The sequence below is a fragment of the Pseudorca crassidens genome, chromosome 3 (genome assembly GCF_039906515.1).
Source record: "Pseudorca crassidens isolate mPseCra1 chromosome 3, mPseCra1.hap1, whole genome shotgun sequence".
Lineage (NCBI taxonomy): Eukaryota > Metazoa > Chordata > Mammalia > Artiodactyla > Delphinidae > Pseudorca > Pseudorca crassidens.
Genome location: NC_090298.1, coordinates 87496786 through 87519029, shown reverse-complemented (window position 1 = coordinate 87519029; position 22244 = coordinate 87496786).

Genomic DNA, 22244 nt, shown 5'->3' with positions numbered 1-22244 from the left:
CTGAAAATTGGTGTTTAATTTGGGCATTTCGCCAGCTTCCTTTGTTTGTTGTTATCCATGATAATCTAGTGTCCCATTACTGTGAAAAATTAAGGGGTGCCTAATCATGAAAGACTACTGAGCAATAAATATGCTCAATCAGCTATTCTCAATATAGCTGAGAATAAGAAATGAACCAGTCTTGATTATGGGACCACATTTCTTTCCTTATATTAACTACAATTTAGGTCCTTTAAAAAAGTGAGAGGACTGGGCTTGGACATAACTGAAGTAGGTAGAGAACTCTCAGGGAGTTTGTATTTTAAGAGGTACAACAGGAACTTCTAGTCACCTATCCAATAATTATTATCTTCTTTTTCCTTAATATCAAACCCCCCAAATTTATTTAGGGCAGAGAGATTCCCAGGCAAAATTATGGTAAGATGTAAGCCCAAAGTTGTTTGGAGAACTTCTGAGGAAATACCGTAAAAGGGGGACAGTCAGACCAGCATACCCTCCCCTATCCTATTTCCTGCCTGGATGTGAACATAATAACAGCACCCATCTTAGAGCACAAAGTGAACTTGAGGATGAAAACTATGCTTTCAGAATAAAGAGGCAGAAAAGTATAAGAGACTGCATCCCTGATGACTGTGGAGTACCCATACTCCTGGACTGCCTATCACTGGACTTCTTTATCTGAGAGAAACCCACTTATTTAAGTCATTGTTATTTCTAGTCTCTGTTACTAGCAGTCAAACAAAATTCCTAATTGGTATCTGGAGTAAAATACTCACTACCATCTAAGTTTAGAAGGCAATGGGTCTTGTTAGTCTTTTTTTTTTTAATATAACTTTATTGGAGTATAATTGCCTCACAATGCTGTGTTAGTTTCTGTTGTACGACAAAGTGAATTAACCATATGCATACATATATCCCCATATCCCCTCCCTCTTGAGCCTCCCTCCCACCCTTCCAATCTTGTTAGCCTTAAGCTTTGATCTCTGTAGAAATGTGAAGTCCCTGGAGGAGGTCCCCTTGTTGAGTTTATGGTCAGTTCTGTCCAGCAGGTTTTTCAAAGGACAGAGAAAGTAGAGATGGAAGGCTTTAGAGTGAACGAAAGAGGTGTTTGCAGTTGTCATGGAGGGCATACAAAATAAACAACTACAGAGATATTAAATTGCCTCATTTTAATATAAATGGAGGAGTGATCAAGACACTTCGCATTAAGATTTTTGGAGGATTCCAAAACAGAGAAAAAAAAAGTGAATCACATCAGCAGGGCAACTTGTGCTAAGCCAAAAGAGAAACAGTGAAATCCTGTTCATCTGACATGTTTTTCCCTTGGATTTTATAGTCACATTTTCCCCCCAGACTTTCAGAATAACTAGGCAAGAAGGCTCCACCTGGGGGCACCTTCTTATCACCAGATATTCAGCCCCCTCCCTGTCCCATCCATAAAATTTACTATGTTATTCTCAGATTGATCAGCTCCTGCTGATTTCAAGAATCAGGGATTTTTACAAAAATATTTTAATACATTTCACTCTTCTTTCTCTTTCAAGTTCCAGCCATTATAATTCAGCTATTTCTTGGCTCATAAACTTGGCAAGGCTTTCTGGAAAAAAAAATCATCTCATTGGCAGAGAGGTTTCTCATATGCTGGCAGTTTAGCTTATATGAAATCGCTGAGTAATAGGAAGGATAAAATAAGGATTTTCAGGGGAACAGGAAGCAGAATGCCCTCCACAAACGAATCCCACACACTGATTTTTGCTTATCTAAGATGAAGGCACTTTCCTTTGAAGCAGTGTTCATTGACCTCCTGCTAAAACTGTTTATTCAGTGTGATTTCTCCACTAGATGGACAGTGGTCTTGTACTCTTCCCCAAACCTTCCTTAAGTGCTGTTTCAAACGTAATTTGGTACTATCACATCAGGGCAGCCTTATCTAACCCCTTCTGCTAAGGAACACAGCTGGAGGCCGAGGACCACTTAGGATGCCTCACACTCAAGTAGCCTTCATCTCAAAACAAACCTCTTAAAAATATTCCTTGGAGCAAGTCTTTGTAGACAGTTCTGTCTGACATCTCATAAAAACTGAAAAGAGGAAGCTTGTGCACCTCTGAAGAGAGCCCATCTCCATCTCTGCATCTAAAGCACATGGAAAATATCAATTAGCTAAGTCCATGAATACACAATGCAGGAGACATCTGCCCTTGTTTTCTCCATGCTAAATCCCTTTTCCATGCTAAAAGGAAAAGAAAAATCGCAGAGAGTAAATATGGTTCAAATTAAAAACATGCTCTTTCATACAATATCCTGTCCTGCTTAACAGTGCCATAATTCTACTGTACTGTAAACAATTAGGTAGGGATATTGTAAAATTAGCTCCAATTTGCATAATAATGTTTTACTATTATAATTTAGTGACTGCATTTACACAAATTTAATAAGAATTCAGCTTGCATTTTTTGTTTTAATGTACTTTATAAAAATAATGTCAAATTTATAGATTACTAGGTTCCCCAAAGCAAGTTAAATGAGGACACTGCATTTTTGCAAGTTTAATATACCACATGATATGATAATTCTAGCCTTCTTAAATTAAAGGTCACTCCTTTCCTGATTTTTTCCTTAAGCAGGGGGGAAAAAATACGAAGTTTTTGAGACTCCTAATGATCTGGAACAAAGAAAAATATACCAATTATATACCCAGCGACATCTAAAAGAGCTTAAAATATTTTAAATATATTTTCCCCAATTTTACTTTCAAGGAACTATAGAATTTAATCCTAAAGTCTAATTTTAAAGGTATTTTAAAGTTTAAAATCAATTACATTTAAATCTTGGGATGGTGGAACAAATTACATTAAAAGATGTTTTTATTATATTTATTGTCACAGATGTTAATTTAATGGATCTAACCATTATTGTCTTTTGGATTTCAGTATAATTCCACCAGATAGAAATTGAATTGCCACATAAGCTCTGCTCTTATCTGAAGCTCTGTGCTCCCAGGGCCACTGGGTCAATGTTGAAATCACTGCAAGTCATGAATCAATGCTTTCCTTGAGGAAAATTTCAATGATTAAAATTTCAATGTGCCTATCACAGGGCATCTGTTTTTCACAAATGAGAACAGCAGTGGGTTTCTTGTAAAAAGTTTGAAGGTTTATTAGTGTATAGAGGTAAGTGACCCAGTTTGTCAAGGTAGTTGGTTAACTATTGAAAAGACTTTCTTGATAATATTGGTTGTTAAACATTCAAACAAGTTGTCAAGAAGTGCAAAAAGATATATTCTTGCTGATGCTATAGAAATCCTTCATTCTGTTCAGGGCTGTTCCATACAGTTGTGCAGGTTACTGGCTAAGGGAGGGACAAAGTGAGGGCTGAAATCCATCCTACATTCCATCTGCCATGCTGAGTGCTCTGAAGTAGAGCTGTGTACACCCAGAGGAAAAAGCAACTATTCTGGTTTGCACAAGGTACTCTATGAGCTCATGGCAGCCCTGAGTCTGACTCTCCAGGTTGGGATAAATGTGGTTTGGCCTAATGAAAGAATTATTTTCTAGGGTGTCTCCTTCCCCCAATTCCACAATTTAAAATAAAGCCCCAACAGGATATAAACTGGAATCATTTAACTCAAAATGCTAATGCCACAATAACTGTAACAAAGAGCAATCCCCATAGTAACATCCACGTCAGTCCTGGTTCAATGTATATTTATGTCTTACCCACAGTTTCATTGGAACTTGTGATTATATCTGTACCAGACGAATTATATCAACACTTAACCAATGAATTTGATCATTTGGACATTTGATCACAATAATCAGGTTAAAATCCCATCCCATACCCCACTTCTATCTTCTTCTAAGTGACCAATATTTTTGTTATTTTATTTTATCTAAACCCTTAGATAAATACTTCAACTGTTGACTTTGGTTTTCCAAATAATCAACCTATCCTTCAATCTTGCCCTCTCTGAGGTGGTTCATAACATTAACCCAAATGCTTCTTCATTCATAGAGTTGTCTAGAAGAGTTATTGATAAAAAACTGGTTCTGAGAGATTTTGTATTCTATAAAAATCTGTGTAATTATTTTCTATGTGAATAGCTTTATTTGCCATGTATTCTGGTCTATTTAAAGACATCTGGCATATTTAAATGACCAGACAATACACATGACAAAAAAGAAGTAATGTACATTTTTAACTAAGAGAGAAAAAAAGTGGATAAGGTAATAAAAAAAAACTGCATGTATTGTTTAGAACATAAATTTTTAATTTATATGTGTCTTGCACATAGCTATTTCATTAGTGGTCTGAAAAAACTATTTGAATGAATCCCCTCTCTCTAACATGTTTTTCTGTAATCAGCTTTGTAGCTTGTGAAAGCTTTTCTTAAAGATTACTTCGTATTAGCCTCTCTAGGTCTCCATACATAAATTATTCGAGTGCAACTAAGACATACCGTACAGAAGGAACAAAAATAATATGAATTTAGGTGTATGTATTATAAACACAATCTTATATGGAAAAGAATATGACTGATGTCCTCCTTCAATTAAGCCTATAATGCCAGCTGAATTCCTATTCTGAACTGTCTCTGATGGGTATTGATCAGGAGCTACCCTTAATAGCCGCAACCCATGAAGCTCTAGCTGAAAGCCCTCCAGGGCTGATTTAAGGAGAAAATATAACTTGTTCAGTGAATGCTAAAAACAAAACCTAGATTTTTCTTCTACTACTCATATTAAAATTGGAAGCAAACAAAAAAAAAAAAACAGAAAGACTGCATTCATTTATTTTCTAGGCCAGAGAATAAGAGATCTCTCTTCAGAGTCCTCAGTAATGATTCTCAAACTCCATTTCTGGACAACTTTAGTATTTTAAAAATCTGCATGTCATCTGTATTATTTGCTTATATTATCCTTAAACGGCCTACTTTTAGCAAAAACCTATACACATTTTTTTAAGAGAAAAATTTATGTCACTAATATAAAAGGGACAAGTCAATACTACTTGAGATAACTGTAAAAATAAATATAATAAAAATAAACCAGTTTTAGTAAACTCCAGCTGGGAAGTTTTGCTGTCAAATGCTCTGAGCCCTAGCCTTGCTGTTTGTTAAAGTAAGGGGGGTGGGGGGAGGTGGGAAGAGCGAGACTAGCAAGTTCGGGAGAGACATTTTAGTACCACCTGAGTTTTTCTAAGAGCTTGAAAGACTTTTGAAAGGGACATATATTGTATTCCTTCATGTGGCATTTAAAGTTATTTAATGTCAGGTCTACCCACCACTTAGAATCACTCATCTTTAATGGCAGTAGGGGTACATGTCTCAAACCTTTGGGAACAATAAACAGAGGTTTCTGCCATCACTGGGATGCTCTTCTGCACATTTCTGACTCAACGCCACTTTCATCCCTTTGCCACTTAAAGAAATGGGACCTGATTGTGAAAAGCTTTTGAGAACAGCCAACAAAGATCATAGCATAATTACTCAACCTATTTAATTATATACTCAGTAGACACAATAGGTACAAAATTAGGCAAACACAGTGCTAGCTGGTCTGATTACAAAGATTCAGTACCAGTCATTTATATGCTTAACCCAGTGGAGGACTATTTATTACCCCACATTTTAGAACTGCAATTTTGAAAAAGAAAAAAAGTCTTGCATGTCCTATATTTGTTATGCATTTCTTCCATCTTCCATTAAAAAAATGTTCCAGCTCAAGACAGCAATGTAGAAGAATCCTGAACTCACCTCCTCCCATGTACACACTGAATCTACAGCAACATACAGAACAAATCCCTCTGGAGAAATAAAAAACCTAGCTGAGCAACTCCTACACCTCAGATGAAGAAGAATAACCCAACAACAAAACAGGTAGGAGAGACACAATCTTCCATAAAGACCATCCCCAGCATGGTGACCCAAAATTAGAAGGGAACTCACAAATCCCAGCTTTTCTCTGAGAAGTGACAGGTTTGAAGGCCCCACCTGGAGCCCCAACTTTTAAGACCTGCATCTGTGAGATGGGTCACCGAAACAGCTAGCTTTGAAAGCCAATGGGGTTGTGTCCATGAGACCCTCATGGCTACAGCGAACAAAGAAAAAGTTCTTAAAAGGCTTGTGTGGACTCACTGTGGCTAACACCCCAGGGTACAGTGCAGAGAGTTGACTGACTGTGAAAGAGGCCTATTTGAGTATTGTAAAAGCTTCAACTTTAGGTGCAGGTGTCTATTCAACACACAGGGCCCTACTGAAATATTCTCTAAAGACCACAGAGGCCAACAGATACCACCTTTTGAATATCCATCTACCCTGTTTCAGGTCACCAGTATCTCCCAGAAAGGAGACTGTGCAAATGTCAGGCACCAGTTTTTGTGGATGCCACCTAGGAGATGCCCCTTGATTGCCTGCCTCTGGTGGCCAGTGGAGCTTACTTTTGCAGGTCCAATAGGATTGAAACAAACAAAAGAAGAGTTCTTAACTGGTTACCCCCCAAACTCCTGCCCCAAGTCACAGTGCAGAGGCAGCAGAATTAAATGTGCCCAGTGTTTCTGTGGAAGAGGCCAATTGACTTATCTTAAAGCTTCAGCCTAAGGGACAGGCTTCTAATTTAACACACATCAAAAAGCCTACTGAAATTCTCTCCAAATACAATGAACGCTGGCAGATCACTACACTAGTGTTATAAGAAATGTTAAGGGGACTTTACAACTAGTGACCGGAAAACATATAAACTATCACTGCTGAATGTAACCAGTAAAATTAAGAATAATCTAATGTTGTAAAGGTGGTAAGTTAGTAACTTATAAAGCTAGTATGAAGGTTAAGACAAAAGTAGTAAAAATAACTACAATAATTTGTTAATGGATACACAATATAAAAAGAAATATCAGACAAGGAATGAACTACAGAAACACAGACAGATACCTAAACAAAATTAGGAAAACAACTCATAAGCAAAATGAGAAGTTCAACAAAGAAATCAAAAATCAAAACAAACAAACAAAAACACCCCTAACAAATCCTAGAGCTGAAAAATACAGTAAGTTAACTGAAGAACTCAACAGAGAGCTTCAGAAGCAGACTTGAGCATGTAGAAAAAAGAGCCAGTGACCTACAAGGCAGCACATTTGAAATTCTCTAGTCAGAGGAGTAAAAAGAAAAGAGGGCTGAAAAAGCATAAAGAAAGCTTACGAGACTTATGGAACACAAAAAAATACACACATGCACATAATATCTGCATTACAAGAATTCTGGAAGGCGAAGAGGAAGAGAAAGGGACAGAGTATATTAAAAGCAATAATAGCCGAGAACTCCCAAATCTGGGGGAACAGAAGGACATCCAGATACTTGAGGCCTAAAGGACCCCAAATAGGTTTAACCTGAATAGGCCTGCACTGTGACACATTATATTAAATTGTCAAAAATCAAAGACAGGGACTTCCTTGGTGACGCAGTGGTTGGGAATCCATCTGCTGGTGCAGGGTACATGGGTTCGAGTTCTGGCCCAGGAAGATCCCACATGCTGTGGAGCAACTAAGCCCATGTGCCACAACTACTGAACTGCGCTCTAGAGCCCACGCACCACAACTACTGAGCCCACGTACCGCAACTACTGAAGCCTGCGTGCCTAGAACCTGTGCTCCACAACAAGAGAAGCCACCACAATGAAAAGCCCACACACCATAACGAAGAGTAGCCCCTGCTCGCCACAACTAGAGAAAGCCCACATGAAGCGATGAAGACCTGATGTGGCCAAAAATAATTAATTAATTAAAAAAAAATCAAAGACAAAAAAAGAACTTTGAAAGCAGCAAGAAAAAAGAGAGAAGTTACACACGAGGGAAAAACCCTAAGGCTATAGGGAGATTTCTCAACAGAAACTTTTTAGGCAAGGAGAGAATAAGATAATTTTGTATTCAAAATATTGAAAGGAAAAACTGTCAACCAAGAATTCTATATGCAACAAAACTGTCCTTCAGAAATAAGTGAGATATAAAGACTTTTCTGAAAAAACAAAAGCCAAGGGACTTCATCACCTCTAGACCTGCCTTATAAGAAATGGTAAAGAGAATTCTTTGAGTGGAAGTAAAATGTTGATAATATCAACATAAGAAGGTAGTGTAAAACACACTGGTAATGATAAATATATAGTCAAAGTTAAACTGTGTTATACAGTAGTGGTGATACATAATTCACTTATAACTCTAGTTTAAGAGTTAAAAAATATAATAAACATAACCATAACTACAATAATCTGTTATTAGATACACAATGTAAAAATATGTAAAATGTAACACTGATTACTTAAACTGTAAGGGAGAGGAGAAGGAAAAGTATAAAGCTTAAAAATGCTATCAAAGTTAAAGTGTTATCAGTTTAAAATATAATGTTATAATTAAGATAGTTTATGTAAGTCACATGGTAACCACATGGGAAAAACCTGTTATAATTACACAAAAGGATACCATAAAAAAGTCAAAGCATACTGATACCAAGATATCAAAACACACAAAAAAAGACAGCAAGAGAAGTAGCAAGGAAGAGTGGATCTACAAAACAGCCAGAAAACAATGAACAAAATGGCAATACTAAGTCATTACCTATCAATAATTACTTTAAATGTAAATGGATTAAATTCTCCAATCAAAAGACACAGAATGGCTAAATGGATTAAGAAACAAGATCCAGTGATATACTGCCTACAACAGACTAACTTAATCGTTAAAGACAAATATAGACTGAGAATAGAGGAATGGAAAAAGATACTTCAAGAAAATGGTAACCAAAACGGCAGGGTAAGCTATACTTATATCAGACAAATAGACTTTAAACTTAAAATGGTCAAAAGACACTAAGAAAGTCATTATATAATGAAAAAGGGGTCAATCAATCAAGAAGATATAAAAATTATAAATTTGTATGCACCCAGAGCACACAGATATATAAAGCAAAATTAACACATTAATGGTTGGGGGATTTTTGCAGAAACTAATGCCTGTGGTCAGCGATTTATTATGTAAGTGAATATTGAAACACCTGCATTTGAGTAAGTATCAACAAATGTTTTTGCACTTAATGTATTTATTTGAAATTCTGTACATCTTACTAAAGCATTCTAATATTTTGTTAGAGTGTGATAGGCAGTATAGCAGGCAGCTCTGTGCAGAGGAAAAGAACATCTATTACAAATATACTGTGTTTCACTGTGTTTTCCCCTGGAAGAGCAGACTCTACACTTTCTGGTGGCAATTTTTTTTTAGTCCTGTTGGTATTATTTCCTCTAGAATATGTTCTTTTATTTTACCTGATAGTCGACAAAGTGGATCTTTGTGAGGGGCTCCTTTAGAAATGCCACAAGAAGGACGAGGTGTAGGACTATCACTACATTCAGCAGAATGGTCAGTTACCCATTCTCTAGCTACTGCTAATGAAAATTGCTTGTAAGTCATTTTATTCTGTGCATTAAGGCTACAATAAATTTTAAATGCATTAAAAAAACACAATTACTCAAATAGAAACCCACTTTTTTATATCATTTTCTAGTTTTCTAGAGGATATTGAAGTTTGCCAGATATTGATCAGATTGATCAACTGCTTTCATATATTTATTATACTCTAATATACCAGTGGGCTTAGTTATTTGATAGCCAGTCTTCCTGTCCTACTTTTCTGTAGATGCTGTGGAGGCGTTATGAATAGTTGTCACCATGCAGACTAGCCTCTTGTCTTTCCATGTAAGAAGAATCACTTCTCCTTTCTGTAAGAGTGTCATTTCTCCCCTCTGTAGATTTTGAGATTTCTCCTTTAACTGGTTTTGTAGACCACAATTATCTCTTATAGTCCCACAAACTCTGGTTTTATTTTTCAATAATATTTCAGATGCAGACACACTGTTGTAATAAGTCTTGGTAAATATGGTGCCGTGAACCAAGATAAGGTTGTAGGACCGATAATATTGCTTCTTGAAGTTTCTTTCCTTCCCCTACCTAAATCTAAAGGTTGCATATATATCCAGTGTCACTTTTGCTAACTATCCTGATGAAAATTCCATATTTTGTAAGTTTTCAAGGATTATAGGTTTTGAATCTGAGTCATCCTCTCCACTTTATCATTGCCTCCTCAAGTGATAGCTCTTGTTTGGGTATATAGATCAACTGACATTTTGGTAGAAAATAATCCAGAAGAGGTTTAACTTTAGAAATTCTGTCTGCAGGAAGTGGAGTTTCCAAGTTATCGTGAAAGTGAAGAAATATCATTATTAGTTTGAACCTTCTTCTTGTCATAATCTTTGGAAAGATAGATGTTTCAAGTAAGGGATCAGTCGACCAATATTCTTTCCAGTGTGACTTTCTTATTTGTCCCATCAAAATTATTAATCCAAGAAACTTCTTCATGTCACTATTGGTTACATCAGTCTATTTTAAAGGCTTATCATACTTTTTATATGATTTTTCATTCTGTTGGTGATACAAGTTTGTTTGAGAAGCAACCAACTCGAAAAAGTTGTTACCAAAATTAATTCTGTTATTTCACTAACACTTTGCAGGTTCAGGTTATTACATTCAATAGTTACATCTGACACACCTGTAATGTATTATAATTTCATGAAATGTTGTCTTCAATCCACACTTCTCTAGAAGCACAGGAGCATTCTCCAGCACCATGAGTTTCATTTTCACTTTCCATATCAGAATCAGACACTAAGGATTTTTTGTCTTTTTTGGTCTAATATTCACATCGTCTGAATCAGAACTATATTCTTAAGAAGTATCGTCTTCTGAGATACTAGTATATATGTTGCTCAGACAATCAGAGAAAGTATCTGCATAAAATTCACCGAAAAATTCTTCTTCACTCAAAATTTCGTGATGCATCATTTTTGAAAATTTTACAGTAATAAACATGTGATTAAAATATATGCAAGGTTGGAACAAAAACCTAACGGAGCAAAATGTGAATGATAACGACAATCATAAGTTGTATAATGAACCCTTCATCAATTTTAAGCTCTAACAACTTTGCACAGTGATGTTACTTGTATCACTTTCTATAAAACAGATTAATACTTCTCCGGTCAATAACATTCGGGTAACAAAACATGTATTAACATGTCTCCGGTCAATAATGTGTTAACAAAGCTAAAAAGGAGACATACACGGCAATAAAATAATAATTGGGCAATTAAATTCCCCATTCTCAACAACGGTTAGAAAATCCAGACAAAGAGCCAGTAAAGTAACAGAGGATACTATATCCAACACTATAAGTGAAAAGGACCTAACAGACATACATAGTACATTTTATCCAACAACAGAACACACACTATTCTCAAGCACATAAGGAACATTTTCTAGAATGGACCATATGTTAGGCCATAAAACAAGTCTTAGCAAATTCAGGAAGACTGAAATCATACCAAGTATCTTCTCTGAACACAATAACATAAAACAAGAAGAAGGAAACTGGAAAACTCACAAACACATGAAAATCAAACAACGCTCTTTTGAGATGGTGCCCAAAGTTGTGCAGAACCACAGGCGGGGCTTCGTGCAATCAGGTAGGAAGTGATCTGAAGCCCAGGACTAGGAAATAAGCAGAGCTGTGATATGCAGTATGATATTCTCCTCTGATACTGGACAGTGGCGGAGAGCCACAGCTCCCAATCACTCAGGCTATCATGAGGATTTAAAACAAAAATAAAATCATGTTATAAAAGAGAGTATAGGAGGTGGAGACAAGATGGTGGAGTAGAAGGGCTTGAGCTCACCTCCTCTCATGAAAACACTAAAATCACAACTAATTCCTGAACAATCATCTACAAAAAAGACTCGAACCTACCAATAAAGATATTCTACATCCAAACAAAAATGAGCCACAATGAGAGGGTAGGAGGGGCACTTTCGTGATATAATCAAATCCCATACCTGCTGGGTGGGCGACCCACAAACTGGAAAATAATTATATCGCAGAACTTCTCCCACAGGAGAGTTCTGAGCCCCATGTCAGGCTCCCCAGCCTGGGGGTCTTGGCATCAGGAGGAGGAGCCTCCAGACCATTTGGCTTTGAAGGCAAGTGGGGCTTGAGTACAGGAGCTCCACAGGACTGGGGAAACTGAGACTCCACGTTTTCATGCACACCGGGACCCAGGGAAAACCAGTGACTCCACAGGAGCCTGGGAGAGACATACCTGTGGGCCTTGGAGGGTCTCCTGGTGAGGCAGAGGTTGGCTATGACTCACTGTCGGGGCAAGGACAATGGTGGAAGAGGCCCCAGGAAATTTCATCAGTGTGAGCTCTCCCAGAGGTCACCATTTTGGCACTGGGACCTGGCCTCACTCAACAGACTGCAGGCTCCACTGCTGGGACTCCTCAGGCCAAACAACCAAAAGGGTGGGAATGCAGACCAACCCCTCAGCAGACAGGCTACCTAAAGTTGTCCTGATCACAGAGCCAACTCTAAATACACTCTTTGACACAGACCTGCCCACCAGACGGACAAAACCCAGCTCCAACCACCAGGGGGCAGGTACCAGCCCCTCCCACCGGGTAGCCTGCACAAGCCCCTGGACCAAAATCACCCACCGGGAGGGAGACAACAGAAGCAAGAGGAGCTACAGTCCCACAGACTGAGGAATGGAGGCCAAAAACACAAAGTTAGACAAAATGAGATGGCAGAGAAATATGTTCCAGACAAAGGAACAATATAAAACTCCAGAAAAACAACTAAGTAAAGTGGAGATAGCCAATATTCCTGAAAAAGACTTCAGAGTAATGAAAGTAAAGATGATCCAGGATCTCAGAAAAATAATGGAGGCACAGACCACGAAGATACATGAAATGTTGAACAAGGAGCTAGAATATTGAAAGAACAAACAGCGATGAACAATACAATAACAGAAACAGAAAAATACACTAGAAGGAATCAGTAGAAAAATAAATGAGGCAAAGAATGAGTAGTACGTGAACTGGAAGACAGATTGGTGGAAATCACTGCTATGGAACAGAATAAAGAAAAAAAAATGAAAACAAATGAGGACAGTCTCAGAGACCTCTGGGACAACATTAAACACACCAACATTTGCATTAGAGGGGTCCCAGAATGAGAAGAGAAAGAGAAAGGGCCTGAGAACATATTTGAAGATATTATAGCCAAAAACTTCCCTAACATGAGAAAGGAAACACTCACTCAGATCCAGGAAGCACAAATAGTCCCATACAGGATGAACATAAGGAGGAACACAGCGAGACACATATTAATCAAATTGACAAAAATTAAAGACAAAGAAAAAATATTAAAGGCAACAAGGGAAAAGCAACAAATAACATACACGGGAATCCCCATAAGGTTATCAGCTGATTTCTCAGCAGAAACCCTGCAGGCCAGAAGGTAGTGGCACGACATATTTAAAGTGATGAAAGGGAAAACCTACAACCAAACATACTCTACCCAGCAAGGCTCTCATTCAGATTCAATGGAGAAATCAAAAGCTTTACAGACAAGCAAAAGCTAAGAGAATTTAGCACCACCAAACCAGATTTACAACAAATGCTAAAGGAACTTCTCTAGGCAGGAAAGAGACCAGCAACTTAGAACAACCTTGTATATATATAAACTGCTATATAAAAACCTCATGGTAATAGCAAACTAAAAAAACTACGCACACAAAAAATGAAAAGTAACCCAACACAATCCCAAAGATAATCATCAAATCACAAGAGAACAAAGGAGAAAGCAAGAAAAAAAAAACCTACAAAAACAAATACAAAATAATTAACAAAATGGCAATAAGAACATACATATTGATAATTACCTTAAGTGTAAATGGACTGAATGCTCCAACCAAAAGACATAGACTGGAAAAATGGATACAAAAACAAGACCCGTATATATGCTGTCTACAAGATACCCACTTCAGATATAGGGACACATACAGACTGAAAGTGAGGGGATGGAAAAGGTATTCCATGCAAACAGAAACCAAAAGAAAGCTGGAGTAGCAATACTCGTATCAGGCAAAACAGACTTTAAAATAAAGACTGCTACAAGAGACAAGGAAGGACACTATATAATGATCAAGGGATCAATCCAAGAAGAAGATGTAACGATTATAAATATATATGCATCCAACAGATGAGCACCTCAAAATAGAAGGCAAATGCTTACAGCCATAAAAGGGAAAATCGACAGTAACACAATAATAGTGAGGCACTTACACCAATGGACTGATCATCCAGACAGAAAATCAATAAGGAAATATAGGCTTTAAATGACACATTAGAGTGAATGGACTTAATTGATATGTATAGAACATTCCATCTGAAAGCAGCAGAATACACATTTTTCTTAAGTGCACATGTAAATAACATTCTCCAGGATAGATCTCATGCTGGGCCACGAAGCAAGCCTCAGTAAATTTAAGAAAACTGAAACCATATCAAGCATCATTTCCAACCACAACACTATGAGATTAGAAATAAATTACAGGAAAAAAAAACTGTAAAAAAGACAAACATGTGGAGGCTAAACAATATGTTACTAAATAACCAATGGTTAACCAAAGAAATCAAAGAGGAAGTCAAAAAATACCCAGAGTTAAATGACAATGAAAACATAATGATCCAAAACCTATGGGATACAGCAAAAGCAGTTCTAAGAGGGAAGTTTATAGCAATAAAATCTTACCTCAGGAAACAAGAAAAATCTCAAATAAACAACCTAACCTTACACCTAAAGCAACTAGAGAAAGAAGAACAAACAAATCCCAAAGTTAGTAGAAGGAAAGAAATCATAAAGATCAGAGCAGAAGTAAATGAAATAGAGATGAAGAAAACAATAGAAAAGATCAAGGAAAATAAAAGCTGGTTCTTTGAAAAGATAAACAAAATTGATAAAGCTTTAGCCAGATTTATCAAGAAAAAAAGGGGGAGGGCTCATATCCATAAAATTAAAATGAAAAAGAAGTTGCAACTTACACCACAGAAATACAAAGGATCATAAGAGACTACTACAAGCAACTATATGCCAATGAAATGGACAACCTAGAAGAAAGGGACAAATTCTTAGAAAGGTACAATCTTCCAAGACTGAAATAGGAAAAAAAAAGAAAATATGAATAGACCAATCACAAGCACTGAAATTGAAACTATGATTTTAAAGCTCCCAACAAACAAAAGCCCAGGACCAGATGGCTTCACAGGTGAATTCTAACAAACATTTAGAGAAAAGACAACATCTATCCTGCTGAAACTCTTCCAAAATTTTTCAGAGGAAGGAACACTCCCAAACTCATTCTAGGAGGCCACCATCACCCTAATACCAAAAGCAGACAAAGATACCACAAAAAAGAAAATTACAGGCCAATATCACTCATGAACCTAGACACAAAAATCTCAAGAAAGTACTAGCAAACCGATTTCAACAACACATTAAAAGATCACACACCATGATCAAGTGGGATTTATCCTAGGGATGCTAGGATTCTTCAATATCTGCAAATTTATTGGTGTGATAGGCCACATTAACAAATAGAAGAATAAAAAACATATGATCATCTCAATAGATGCAAAGAAAGCATCTGACAAAATTCAACACCCATTTGTGATAAAAAGTCTCCAAAAAGTGGGCACAGAGGGCACATACCTCAACATAATAAGGGCCACATACAACAAACCCACGGCAACTTCATTCTCAATGGCGAAAAGTTGAAAGCATTTCCTCTGCGATCAGGAACAAGACAAGGATGTCCACTCTCACCACTTTTATTCAACATAGTTTTGGAAGTCCTAGCCATGGCAATTGAAGAAGAAAAAGGAATAAAAGCAATGCAAACTAGAAAAGAAGTAAATTTGTCACTGTTTTCAGATGACATGATACTATACATAGAAAATCCTGTATATGCTATCAGAAAACTACAAGAGTTCATCAATGAATTTAGTAAAGTTGCAGGATACAAAATTAATACACAGAAATCTCTTGAATTCCTATATGCTAACAATGAAAGATCGGAAACAGAAATTCAAGAAACAATCCCATTTACCTTTGCATCAAAAATACCTAGGAATAAAGCTACCTATGGAGGTAAAAGAACTGTACTCAGAAACATATAAGATACTGATGAAAGAAATTAAAGATGACACAAACAGATGGAGAGATATATTATATTCTTGGATTGGAAGAATCAATATTGTCAAAATGACTATACTACCCAAAGCAGTCTACAGTTTCAATGCAATTCTTGTCAAATTAACAATGGCATTTTTCACATAATTAGAACAAAAAATTTTTACAATTTTTTCCTATCATTTCAAGTATTTTATTATCAAATATTGGCTACATTTATATAATTTATTATATGTAAGATATAAAATATAACAATAGCCATAAACTCACCACCTGATTTGAGAAATAGAACTTCACCAATGTTATTGAAGCTTTCTCTCTAAAAATCTGCAATTATGTCCTTCTCTCTCCCACCTCAAGATAACCCCATTCCTGAATTTTTAAATTTATCATCCTTTTTCTTTTCTATATGCATTTAGCCTACTACAAAATTTTACAATTCTATGGAAACACAAAAGACCCCAAATAGCCATAGCAATCTTGAGAAAGAAAAACGAAGCTGGGGGAATCAAGTGCCCTGACTTCAGACTATATTATAAAACTACATTAATCAAAACAGTATGGTACTGGCATGAAGATAGAAATATCGATCAATGGAACAGGATAGAAAGCCCAGAGATAAACCAATGCACATATGGTCACCTAATCTAAGACAAAAGAGGCAGGAGTATACAATGGAGAAAAGACAATCTCTTCAATAAGTGGTGCTGGGAAAACTGGACAGCTACATGTAAAAGAATGAAATTAGAACACTCTTTAACACCATATACAAAAATAAGCTCAGAATGGATTAAAGACCTAAATGTAAGACCTAAATGTAAAGACTATAAAACACTTAGAGGAAAACACAGGCAGAACACTCTCTGACATAAAGCAAGATCTTTTTTGATCCACCTCCTAGAGTAATGGAAATAAAAACAAATGGGACCTAATTAAACTTAGACGCTTTTACACAGCAAAGGAAACCATAAAGAAAATGAAAAGACAACCCACAGAATGGGAGAAAATATTTGCAAATGAAGCCACCAACAAGGGATTAATCTCCACAATATGTAAACAGTTCATGTGCTTCAATAACAAAACAACAAACAACCCACTCAAGAAATGGGCATAAGATCTATACAGACATTTCTCCAAAGAAGACATACAGATGGCCAAAAGCCACATGAAAAGATGTTCAACATCACTAATACAGACATTCAAATCAGAACTACAATGAGGTATCACCTCATACTGGTCAGAATGGCCCACATCAAAAAAACTACAAACAATAAATGTTGGAGAGGGTGTAGAGGAAAGGGAACCCTTCTATATTGTTGTTGGGAATGTAAACTGGTACACAGCCACTGTGGAGAAAAGTATGGAGGTTCCTTAAAAAACTAAAAACAGAGCTATCATATGACCCAGCAATCCCACTCCCAGGCATATACCCAGAGAAAACCATAATTTGAAAAGATACATGCACCCCAGTGTTCACTGCAGCACTACTTATAATAGCCGGGACATGGAAGCAACCTAAACGTCCACTGACAGAGTAATGGATAAAGAAGATGTGGTACATATATATAGGGGAATATTACTCAGCCATAAAAAAGAGTGAAATAATGCTGTTTGCAGCAACATGGATGGACCTAGAGATTATCATACTAAGTGAAGTCCGAGAAAGACAAATATCATATGATATCTCTTATATGTGGAATCTAAAAAAAAATGATAAAAATGAACTTATTTACAAAATAGAAACAGACTCACAGACTTTGAAAAGAAACTTATGGTTACCAAAGGGGAAAGGGGGGGGTGTTAAATTGAGAGCTTGGGATTAACATATACACACTACTATATATAAAATAGATAACAAATAATGACCTATTGTATAGCACAGGGAACTCTACTCAATACTCTGTAATGATCTATATGGGAAAAGAATATAAAAAAGTGTGGATATTTGTGTATGTATAACTGATTCACTTTGCTGTAAAGCAGAAAGTAACACAACATTGTAAATCAAGTGTACTCTAATAAAAATTTAAAAATAAAAATACTCTTGAGTACTAAAAAAACACTCTTTTGAACAACCAATAGATCAAAGAAACAATTACAGGGGAAATTAAAAAATATATCTTTTTACAAAAGAAAATGGAAACACAACATAAAAAACTTATGGCATGGAGCAAAAGCAGTTCTAGGAGGGAAGTTCATAGCAACAGATGCCCACATTAAGAAATAAGAAAGATCTAAAATAAACAACGTTACTCTATGCCCAAAGGAACTAGAAAAAAAATGACAAAGTGGGTCTAAAGTGAGCAGAAGAAAAGAAATAATAAAGATTAGGGTAGAAATAAATGAAATAGAGAACAAGAAAACAATAAAAAGATTAACAAAACCAAGAGTTGGTTCACTAAAAAAATAGACAAAATTGACAAACCTTTAGCTAGATTCACAAGAAAAAAAGAGAATTCAAATAAAATCAGAAATAAAAGAGGGAAGGGGATCAAAATGACAGAGTAGGAAGATCCTGAGGTTATGTCCTCCCATGGACGTAGCAAAACTACAACTATATATAGAACTATCTCTGAGAAAAACGTGAAGATTAGCAGAACAGATTTTCTGCAACTAAGAATATAAAGAAACTGCCACATCTGAGACATATAGGAGGCACAGAGTCACGGTCTAGTCAGAACCCATGCTTAGTGTGGCAACCCACAAGTGGGAGAAATATCACAACTGTGGAGATCCTCCCTGAGGAGTGAGGGGTCTGAGTCCCACATCGGGCTTCCCAGCCCAAGAAACCTGCTCCAGGAAGATGAGCCCCCATAACATCTAGCTTTGAAAACCAGCAGGGTGTATATATGGGAGAGCTGAAGGGCTGTTGAAAAACCAAGACTCCACACTTTAAGGGCTCAAGCTCAAGTTTACTTGCTCCAAGTCCTGGCCTAGAGGCATTAGCTTGAAAAGCACCTGGGTTATATGAGAAGGAGACTCGACTAATTTTATAGTGTGTGCTGGAGAGGAGAGGGATCTGGTGAACTTTCTTCAGAGCCACAAGTCCTAGTGGATGCCATTTTCTTTTCACTCTCCTTCCACCTAACTGGCCTGGTGCTGGCAGACACCATTTCTGTCACTCTCCATTAACCTAACTAACACTACATGCCCTACTCCAACTCTCCTGAGGACCAGACTTGACCAACCTACCTGACCCTGCTGGCCTCACCAAAGTGACTTCTGCATTGCCCCACGCAGCAAGCCACCCCAGCCAACACCGCTGCCCCTTCTCCCTCTGGGGGGCTAGCTCTGCACAACAGCACACGCATGGTTCTTGCAGCTGTGCCTCACAGACAGTCATACCAGGGGCCAGCAATGCCCACCAGGTATCAACAGCAATCACAGCCCAAACACAGTAGAAGGCCATACATTGCCCACACAGGATATGTCTCTAGAGCACCTGGCCCTGGTGTCCAATGGGCCCCACAGGACACCTTCTACATGAGACCATTCTTTCAAAACAGGAGGCATAGCTGCTATATTTAACATAGGCACACCTCATTTTATTATGCTTTGCTTTATTGCACTTCAGATAGTGTGTTTTTTTACAAACTGAGGGTATATGGCAACAAACTGTAGTCAGAGGATGCTTAGAAATTTTTAGCAATGAAGTATCCTTAAATTATGTACTTTGTTTTTTAAACATAATGCTATTCCATACTTAATAGACTACAGTATAGTATAAATATGTTTTTTTAAAAAATAAAGATATCAGCATTTATTTTTTAAATTTTTAAAATATTTATTTATTTATTGGCCATGCCACATGGCATGCAGGATCTTAGTTCCTCGACCAGGGATTGAACCCATGCCCCCTGCAGTGGAAGCACAGAGCCCTAACCATTGGACCACCAGGGAATTCCTAAATATAACTTTTATATACACTGGGAAATCAAAAAATTTGTGTGACTTGCTTTATTAGGATATTCACTTTATTGCAGTGGTCTGGAACCTAACCCACAGTATCTCCAAGGTATGCCTGTACAAGAAACAAACACGGAGAATTAGGCAAAATGAGGAGACAATGGAGGGCCTTCCAAACAAAAGAAAAGACAAAACCTCAGAAAAAGAACTAAATTAAATGGAGATAAGCAATTTATCAAGTACAGTGTTTAAAATAACAGTCATAAAAATGCTCACTGAACTTGGGAGAATAGATAAACTCAGTGAGAAATTCAACAAAGATATAGAAAATATAAAAAGGAAACAATGAGAACTGAAGAATATAAAAACTGAAATGAAAAATACACTAGGACGAATCAACAGCAGATTAGAGGAGGCAGAAGAACAAATTGACAATCTGGAAGACAGGGTAGTGGAAATTACCCAATCAGAACAACAAAAAGAAAAAAGAATGGAAAAAAACAACAACTAAGATAGTTTAAGGGACCTCTGAAAAACATCAAACATACTAATATTTGCATTATAGGGGTCTAAGAAGGAAAAGACAGAGAGAAAGGGACAGAAAATCTATTTGAAGAAATAATGGTTGAAAATTTCCCTAACCCGGTAAAGGAAACAGATATCAAAGTCCAGGAACCAGAGAGTCCCAAAAAAGATGAACCCAAAGAGACCCACACCAAGACACGTTACTTTTCACTTTCACCATTTTAATTGTAAAGAGAGAACCTTAAAAGCGGCAAGAGAAAAACAACTAGTTACATATAAGGAAACCCCCAGAAGACTATCAGCTGACTTTTCAGCAGAAATCTTACAGGCCAAAAGGGACTGGAACAATATATTCAGAGTATTAAAAGAAAAAAAAAAACTTACAAAGAAGAATGCTCTACCCTACAAGGTTATCATTCAGAATCGAAGGAGAAATAAAGAGTTTCCTGACAGCAAAAGCTAAAGGAATTTGTCACCACTAAGCTGGCCTTAAAAGAAATGGCTAAGGGACTTCCTTAGATGGAAAAGAAAAGGCCATAACTAGAAACAGAAAATAAAGAAAAAACTATCACTGGTAAAGGCAAACATATATAGGCGTACCTTGTTTTATTGCACTTGACTTTATTGTGCTTTGTAAATACTGTGTATTTTACAAATTGAAGGTGTGAGGCAACCCTGAATTAAGCAAGTCCATTGGCACCATTTTCTAACAGCATTTGCTTGTTTCATATTTCTGTGCCACATTTTGGTAATTCTGACAATATTTCAAACATTTTCATTATTATTTTATTTGTTATGGTGACCTGTGATCAGTGATTTTTGATGGTACTATTGTAACTGCTTTGGGGCTCCTTGAACTGCACCCACATAAGACAGTAAACTTAAACTGATAAACGTTGTGTGTGTTCTGACTGCTCCACTAACCAGCCATCCCCTCCATCTCTCTCCCTCACCTCAGGCCACGCTATTCCCTGAGACACAACAATATTCAAATTAGGCAATTAATAACCCTACAGTGGCCTTTAAGTGTTCAAGTGAAAGGAAGGGTCACACATCCCTCACTTCAAATCAAAAACTAGAACTGATTAAGCTTGGTGAGGAAGGCATGTCAAAAGCCAAGACAGCTAACTGGAGCAAGAGGCCTAACTTCATCGTAAGTTGTAAATGCAAAGGAAAAGTTCTTGAAAGAAACTTAAAGTGCTACTCCAGTGAACACATGAATGATAAGTGAAACAGGCTTATTGTTGATACGGAGAAAGTTTTAGTGGTCTGGATAGAAGACCAAACCAGCCACAACATTCCCTTAAGCCAAAGCCTAATCTGGAGCAAGAGTCTAACTCTTCAATTCAATGAAGGATGAGAGAGGTGAGGAAGCTGCAGAAGTAAAGTCCTAAGCTAACAGAGGTTGATTCATTAGGTGAAGCAAAGAAGACATTTCCATAACATCAAAATGCAAAGTGTGATGTTCCGGGAAGATGGCGGAAGAGTAAGATGCGGAGAACGCCTTCCTCCCCACAGATACACCAGAAATACATCTACACGTGGAACAACTCCTACAGAACACCTACTGAACGCTGGCAGAAGACCTCAGACCTCCCAAAAGATTCCTTTCCATTATAGGTTATTATCAGATACTGAATATAGAAAAGAGTCCCCTGTGCTCACAACCTCCCGAGGGGACCTTGAAGAT